This window comes from Arachis stenosperma, chromosome 2, assembly GCF_014773155.1.
Source record: "Arachis stenosperma cultivar V10309 chromosome 2, arast.V10309.gnm1.PFL2, whole genome shotgun sequence".
NCBI classification, from domain to species: domain Eukaryota; kingdom Viridiplantae; phylum Streptophyta; class Magnoliopsida; order Fabales; family Fabaceae; genus Arachis; species Arachis stenosperma.
Window position 1 is genome coordinate 42,787,976 of NC_080378.1, and position 8,559 is coordinate 42,796,534.

An 8,559-nucleotide genomic window follows, 5' to 3' on the forward strand; every position below is an offset into this window, starting at 1 on the left:
CATCGATAAGGGTGTAGGCACTTCCCTGAGTACGTAATCCGTCTGCTCGGGGTGTAGGCACTTCAATAGGGGCTGACTGAGTCCCTTTTTAAACAGTTGTCCCTGTTTGGTCGCGTATTTGGCTGCCTCCCTTCTCAACGCTTTAGCTGCTTTTTCGTCGTCAGGGAGTTGCCGCTTTCCAGGAAATCGACGATAGGGTCCAACCAAGAGGGGCCTATCTTTGTCAGGTGGAGGATAACTGCTGGTTCCTTTAGCATGCCTTGGATGAGTGATCGGTTGCCTACTCCTGGTTTTGTGCTTGCTAGCTTGGATAAGAGGTCCGCCCGTGTGTTCCTTTTCCTTGGGACATGTTGGATCGTGACCTCCTTGAACTGGTTGCTCAATTCTCTAACCTTTTCCAGATACTTTTGCAACAACGAGTCTCTGGCTTGGTAGCTCCCATTCACTTGCGAGGTGATGACCTGTGAGTCACTGCACACCTCTAGCCTCGTCGCCCCGACTTCACGAGCTAGGGTTAGGCCTCCCAAGAGGGCTTCGTATTTCGCTTGGTTGTTTGACACCGGGAACTCAAACTTGATCAATTGCTCGTATACGACCTCGGCAGGGCTTTCCAAGATGACCCCGGCTCCTCCGGACTTTTGGTTGGAGGCCCCGTCTACGTGAAGCCTCCATCGTATTTTTGTTTCCTCGGTTGGGTCCCCCGTTACTTCTACCAAGAAGTCGGCCATTGCTTGTGCCTTAATCGCATGCCAGGGCTCATACCGCAGGTCATACTGGGAGAGCTCAATGGCCCAAGTCATCATTCTTCTCGCTAAATCGGGTTTTTGGAGTACTTGACGGATTTCTTGGTCCGTCCTCACAACGATCTGGTGGCCTTGGAAGTATTGCCTTAGTTTGCGGGAAGAGGTCAAGAGTGCTAGTGCCAGCTTTTCCAGTTTGCTATACCGCGGTTCTGCTCCTTGTAGCGCCCTACTCATGAAGTAAATTGGCTACTGAGTCTTTCCTTCTTCCCGCACCAAGACTGCCGTAAGCGCCTCCTCCGTTATGGCCAGGTACAGGTAAAGTGGTTCTTGGTGCACGAAATTATGATCACTACTTTTCACAACTCAAATAATCCCTAGTAATGGCCCCAAAGACTTGGTGCTCAATACCATGGCATAAACACAACTTCGCACAACTAACCAGCAAGTGCACTGGGTCGTCCAAGTAATAAACCTTACGCGAGTAAGGGTCGATCCCACGGAGATTGTTGGTATGAAGCAAGCTATGGTCATCTTGTAAATCTCAGTCAGGCAGACTAAATTGGTTATGAATGATTTATGAATAAAACATAAAGATAAGGATAGAGATACTCATGCAATTCATTGGTGAGAATTTCAGATAAGCGTATGAAGATGCTTCGTCCCTTCCGTCTCTCTGCTTTCCTACTGTCTTCATCCAATCCTTCTTACTCCTTTCCATGGCAAGCTGTATGTTGGGCATCACCGTTGTCAATGGCTACAGTCCCGTCCTCTCAGTGGAAATGTTCAACGCACCATGTCACGGCACGGCTATCCAGCTATTGGTTCTCGATCATGTCGGAATAGAATCCAGTGATTCTTTTGCGTCTGTCACTAACGCCCCACAATCGCGAGTTTGAAGCTCGTCATAGTCATTCAATCATTGAATCCTACTCAGAATACTACAGACAAGGTTTAGACCTTCCGGATTCTCTTGAATGCCGCCATCAATTCTAGCTTATACCACGAAGATTCCGGTTAAAGAATCCAAGAGATAAACATTCAAGCCTTGTTTGCTTGTAGAACGGGAGTGGTCGTCAGGCACGCGTTCATAAGTGAGAATGATGATGAGCGTCACATACTCATCACATTCATCAAGTTCTTGAGAGCGAATGAATATCTTGGAATAAGAACAAGCTGAATTGAATAGAAGAACAATAGTAATTGCATTAATACTCGAGGTACAGCAGAGCTCCACACCTTAATCTATGGTGTGTAGAAACTCCATCGTTGAAAATACATAAGAACAAGGTCTAGGCATGGCCGTGAGGCCAGCCCCTAGTGATCAAAAGATTCAAAGATCTCCCGATGTGAAATACAATAGTAAAAGGTCCTACTTATAGGGAACTAGTAGCTTAAGAATTACAAAGATGAGTAAAAGACATAAAAATCCACTTCCGGGCCCACTTGGTGTGTGCTTGGGCTGAGCATTGAAGCATTTTCGTGTAGAGACTCTTCTTGGAGTTAAACGCCAGCTTTTGTGCCAGTTTGGGCGTTTAACTCCCATTCTTGTGCCAGTTCCGGCGTTTAACGCCGGGCATTCTTGAGCTGATTTGGAACGCCGGTTTGGGCCATCAAATCTTGGGAAAAGTATGGACTATTATACATTGCTGGAAAGCCCAGGATGTCTACTTTCCAACCCCATTGAGAGTACGCCAATTGGGCTTCTGTAGCTCCAGAAAATCCACTTCGAGTGCAGGGAGGTCAGAATCTAACAGCATCTGCAGTCCTTTTAGTCCATGAATCAGATTTTTGCTCAGGTCCCTCAATTTCAGCCAGAAAATACCTGAAATCACAAAAAAACACACAAACTCATAGTAAAGTCTAGAAAAGTGAATTTTAAATAAAAACTAATAAAAATTATGCTAAAAACTAACTAAATCTACTAAAAACATACTAAAAACAATGCCAAAAAGCGTACAAATTATCCGCTCATCACAACACCAAACTTAAATTGTTGCTTGTCCCCAAGCAACTGAAAATCAAATAAGATAAAAAGAAGAGAATATGCAATGAATCCCAAAAACATCTATGAAGATCAGTATTAATTAGATGAGCGGGGCTTTTAACTTTTTGCCTCTGAACAGTTTTGGCATCTCACTCTATCCTTCGAAATTCAGAATGATTGGCTTCTTTAGGAACTCAGAATCCAGATAGTGTTATTGATTCTCCTAGTTAAGTATGATGATTCTTGAACACAGCTACTTTATGAGTCTTGGCCGTGGCCCAAAGCACTCTGTCTTCCAGTATTACCACCGGATACATACATGCCACAGACACATAATTGGGTGAACCTTTTCAGATTGTGACTCAGCTTTGCTAAAGTCCCCAATTAGAGGTGTCCTGGGTTCTTAAGCACACTCTTTTTGCCTTGGATCACAACTTTATTTCTTTCTTTTTCTTTCTTTTTCTCTTTCTCCTTTTTTTTCGTTTTTTTCTCTTTTTTTTCTTCTCTTTTTTTTTTGCTTCCTTTTTTTTTTGTATTCACTGCTTTTTCTTTCTTCAAGAATCATTTTTATGATTTTTCAGATCCTCAGTAACATGTCTCCTTTTTCATCATTCTTTCAAGAGCCAACCAATCATGAACAACAAATTCAAAAGACATATGCACTGTTCAACCATACATTCAGAAAACAAAAGTATTGCCACCACATCAAAATAATTAATCTGTTATAAAATTTAAAATTCATGCAATTCTTCTCTTTTTCAATTAAGAACATTTTTCATTTAAGAGAGGTGATGGATTCATAGGACATGTATAACTTTAAGGCATAGACACTAAGACACTAATGATCATAAGACACAAACATAGATAAACATAAGCATGATTTTTCGAAAAATAGAAAAATAAAGAACAAGGAGATTAAAGAACGGGTCCACCTTAGTGATGGAGGCTTGTTCTTCCTCTTGAAGATCTTATGGAGTGCTTGAGCTCCTCAATGTCTCTTCCTTGTCTTTGTTGCTCCTCTCTCATGATTCTTTGATCTTCTCTAATTTCATGGAGGAGGATAGAATGTTCTTGGTGCTCCACCCTTAGTTGTCCCATGTTGGAACTTAATTCTCCTAGGGAGGTGTTGATTTGCTCACAATAGTTTTGTGGAGGAAAGTGCATCCCTTGAGGCATCTCAGGGATTTCATGATGAGTGGGGTCTCTTATTTGCTCCATCTTTTTCTTAGTGATGGGCTTATCCTCATCAATGAGGATGTCTCTTTCTATGTCCACTCCAACTGAATAACAGAGGTGACAAATGAGATGAGGAAAGGCTAACCTTGCCAAGGTAGAGGACTTGTCCACCACCTTATAGAGTTCTTGGGCTATAACCTCATGAACTTCCATTTCCTCTCCAATCATGATACTATGAATCATGATGGCCCGGTCTATAGTAACTTCGGACCGGTTGCTAGTGGGAATGATTGAGCGTTGGATAAACTCCAACCATCCCCTAGCCACGGGTTTGAGGTCATGCCTTCTCAATTGAACCGGCTTCTCTCTTGAGTCTCTCTTCCAATGGGCGCCCTATTCACAAATGACTGTGAGGACTTGGTCCAACCTTTGATCAAAGTTGACCCTTCTAGTGCAAGGGTGTTCATCTCCTTGCATCATGGGCAAGTTGAATGCCAACCTTACATTTTCCGGACTAAAGTCTAAGTATTTCCCCCGAACCATTGTAAGCCAATTCTTTGGGTCCAGGTTCACACTTTGATTATGGTTCTTGGTGATCCATGCATTGGCATAGAACTCTTGAACCATTAAGATTCTGACTTGTTGAATGAGGTTGGTAAGAACTTCCCAACCTCTTCTTCAGATCTCATGTCGGATCTCCGGATATTCACTCTTTTTGAGTTTGAAAGGGACCTCGGGGATCACCTTCTTCAAGGCCACAACTTCATAGAAGTGGTCTTGATGCACCCTTGAGATAAATCTCTCCATCTCCCATGACTCGGAGGTGAAAGCTTTTGCCTTCCCTTTCCTCTTTCTAGAGGTTTCTCCGGCCATGGATGGCATAAATGGTTATGGAAAAACAAAAAGCAATGCTTTTACCACACCAAACTTAAAAGGTTTGCTCGTCCTCGAGCAAAAGAAGAAAGAAGAGAGTAGAAGAAGAAGAAATGGAGGAGATGGAGGTGGCTTTATGGTTCGGCCAAAGGGGAGAAGTAGTGTTTAGGTTGTGTGAAAATGAAGGAGTGAAGATGGGTTTATATAGGGGTGGAGAGAGGGGTAGGGTTCGGCCATTATGGGTGGGTTTGGGAAGCAAAGTGGTTTGAATTTTGAATGGTAAGGTAAGTGAGGTTTTTTGAAGGATGGATGTGAGTGGTTGAGGTGATTGGTGAATGGGTGAAGAAGAGAGGGGGTGGTGGGGTAGGTGGGGATCCTGTGGGGTCCACAGATCCTAAGGTGTCAAGGAAAAGTCATCCCTGCACCAAGTGGCGAGCAAAAATGCTCTATGTGCCAATTCTGGCGTTAAACACTGGGCTGGTGCCCATTTCTGGCATTTAACGCCAGGTGCTTGCCCTTTCCTGGCGTTTAACGCCAATCTGGTGCCCCTTTCTGGCGTTAAACGCCCAGAATAGTGCCAGACTGGGCGTTAAACGCCCATTTGCTGCCATTACTGGCGTTTAAACGCCAGCAAGGTCCTCCTCCAGGGTGTGCTGTTTTTCTTTCTATTTTTCATTCTGTTTTTACTTTGTCAATTGATGTTGTGACTTCTCATGATCATCAACCTACAGAAAACATAAAATAACAAAGGAAAATAGATTAAATATAACATTGGGTTGCCTCCCAACAAGTGCTTCTTTAATGTCAGTAGCTTGACAGAGGGCTCTCATGGAGCCTCACAAACACTCAGAGCATTGTTGGAACCTCCCAACACCAAACTTTAGAGTTTGAATGTGGGGGTTCAACACCAAACTTAGAAGTTGGTTGTGGCCTCCCAACACCAAACTTAGAGTTTGACTGTGGGGGCTTTGTTTGACTCTGTTTTGAGAGAAGCTCTTCATGCTTCCTCTCCATGGTGACAGAGGGATATCCTTGAGCCTTAAACACAAAGGATTCTTCATTCACTTGAATGATCAATTCTCCTCTGTCCACATCAATCACAGCCTTTGCTGTGGCTAGGAAGGGTCTGCCAAGGATGATGTATTCATCCATGCACTTCCCAGTCTCTAGGACTATGAAATCAGCAGGGATGTAATGGTCTTCAATCTTCACCAAAACATCCTCTACAAGTCCATAAGCTTGTTTTCTTGAATTGTCTGCCATCTCTAGTGAGATTCTTGCAGCTTGTACCTCAAAGATCCCTAGCTTCTCCATTACAGAGAGAGGCATGAGGTTTACACTTGACCCTAGGTCACACAGAGCCTTCTTAAAGGTCATAGTGCCTATGGTACAAGGTATTGAAAACTTCCCAGGATCTTGTCTCTTTTGAGGTAATTTCTGCCTAGACAAGTCATCCAGTTCCTTGGTGAGCAAAGGAGGTTCATTCTCCCAAGTCTCATTACCAAATAACTTGTTATTTAGCTTCATGATTGCTCCAAGGTATTTAGCAACTTGCTCTTCAGTGACATATTCATCCTCTTCAGAGGAAGAATACTCATCAGAGCTCATGAATGGCAGAAGTAAGTCCAATGGAATCTCTATGGTCTCAATGTGAGCCTCAGATTCCCATGGTTCCTCATTAGGGAACTCATTGGAGGCCAGTAGTCATCCATTGAGGTCTTCCTCAGTGGCGTTCATTGCCTCTCCCTCCTCTCCAAATTTGGCCATGTTGATGGCCTTGCACTCTCCTTTTGGATTTTCTTCTGTATCGCTTGGAAGAGTACTAGGAGGAAGTTCAGTAATTTTCTTGCTTAGCTGTCCCACTTGTGCCTCAAAGTTTCTAATGGAGGACCTAGTTTCAGTCATGAAACTTTGAGTGGATTTGATTAGATCAGAGACCATGGATGCTAAGTCAGAGTGGTTCTGCTTAGAATTCTCTGTCTGTTGCTGAGAAGATGATGGAAAAGGCTTGCTATTGCTAAACCTATTTCTTCCACCATTATTGAAACCTTGTTGAGGTCTCTGTTGATCCTTCCATGAGAGATTTGGATGATTTCTCCATGAAGAATTATAGGTATTTCCATAGGGTTCTCCCATGTAATTCACCTCTTCCATTGAAGGGTTCTCAGGATCATAAGCTTCTTCTTCAGATGAAGCATCCTTAGTACTGCCTGGTGCAGCTTGCATTCCAGACAGACTTTGAGAAATCAAATTGACTTGCTGAGTCAGTATTTTGTTCTGAGCCAATATGGCATTTAGAGTATCAATCTCAAGAACTCCTTTCTTCTGACTTGTCCCATTGTTCACAGGATTCCTTTCAGAAGTATACATGAATTGGTTATTTGCAACCATTTCAATGAGCTCTTGAGCTTCTGTAGGCGTCTTCTTCAGATGAAGAGATCCTCCAGCAGAGCTATCCAAAGACATCTTGGGCAGTTCAGACAGACCATCATAGAAAATACCTATGATGCTCCATTCAGAAAGCATGTCAGAAGGACACTTTCTGATTAATTGTTTGAATCTTTCCCAAGCTTCATAGAGGGATTCTCCATCCTTCTGTCTGAAGGTTTGGACTTCCACTCTAAGCTTACTCAATTTTTGAGGTGGAAAGAACTTTGCCAAGAAGGCATTGACTAGCTTTTCCCATGAGTCCAGGCTTTCTTTAGGTTGTGAGTCCAACCATATTCTAGCTCTGTCTCTTACAGCAAAAGGGAATAACATCAGTCTGTAGACCTCAGGGTCAACCCCATTAGTCTTGATAGTGTCACAGATTTGCAAGAACTCAGCTAAAAACTGATGAGGATCTTCCAACGGAAGTCCATGGAACTTGCAATTCTGTTGCATTAGAGAAACTAATTGAGGCTTAAGCTCAAAGTTTTTTGCTCCAATGGCAGGGATAGAGATGCTTCTCCCATAGAAGTCGGGAGTAGGTGCAGTAAAGTCACCCAGCACCTTCCTTGCATTGTTGGCATTGTTGTTGTTTTCGGCTGCCATGGGTTCTTCTTCTTTGAAGATTTCTGTTAGGTCCTCTACAGAGAGTTGTGCCTTAGCTTCTCTTAGCTTTCGCTTCAAGGTCCTTTCAGGTTCAGGGTCAGCCTCAACAAGAATGCTTTTGTCTTTGCTCCTGCTCATATGAAAGAAAAGAGAACAAGAAAATGTGGAATCCTCTATGTCACAGTATAGAGATTCCTTGAGGTGTCAGAGGAACAGAAAAATAGAAGGAAAAGGTAGAAGAATTCGAACTTAGTGAGATAGAGTTCGAATTGTGCATTGAGGAGGAGTGGTACTCCATAAATAGAAGGATGTGAGAAGAGGGGAAGAGATTTTTCGAAAATTAAGTAAAAGATTTTAAAAACATTTTGAAAAAAGATTTTGAAGAAGATATGATTGAAAACTTTTTTTGAAAAAGATGTGATTTAAAAGTTATGGTTTTAAAAAGATATGATTTGAAAAACAATTTAAAAAATTTGATTTTAAAAAAATAATGACTTGACTAACAAGAAAAGATATGATTCAAACATTAAACCTTTCTCAACAGAAAAGGCAACATACTTGAAATGTTGAATCAAATCATTAATTGTTAGCAAGTATCTTTGAAAAAGGAAAGAAATTGATTTTGAAAAAGATTTGATTGAAAAGATATGATTTGAAAAAGATTTGATTTTGAAAAACTTTGAAAACTTGAAAAAAATTTGCATTAAAAACAAAATCTTCCCTCTTGTGCCATCTTGGCGTTAAACGCCC

At 42.1% G+C, this 8,559-nt stretch overlaps 1 non-coding gene across 1 annotated transcript; it reads left to right on the forward strand.

Moving 5' to 3' along the window:
- The first annotated feature begins 7,296 nt into the window (after positions 1–7,296).
- Positions 7,297–7,404, forward strand: LOC130964045 (small nucleolar RNA R71). The gene has a single exon (XR_009080157.1). It is a non-coding gene; the product is annotated as a small nucleolar RNA R71 (small nucleolar RNA).
- Positions 7,405–8,559: the final 1,155 nt, after the last annotated feature.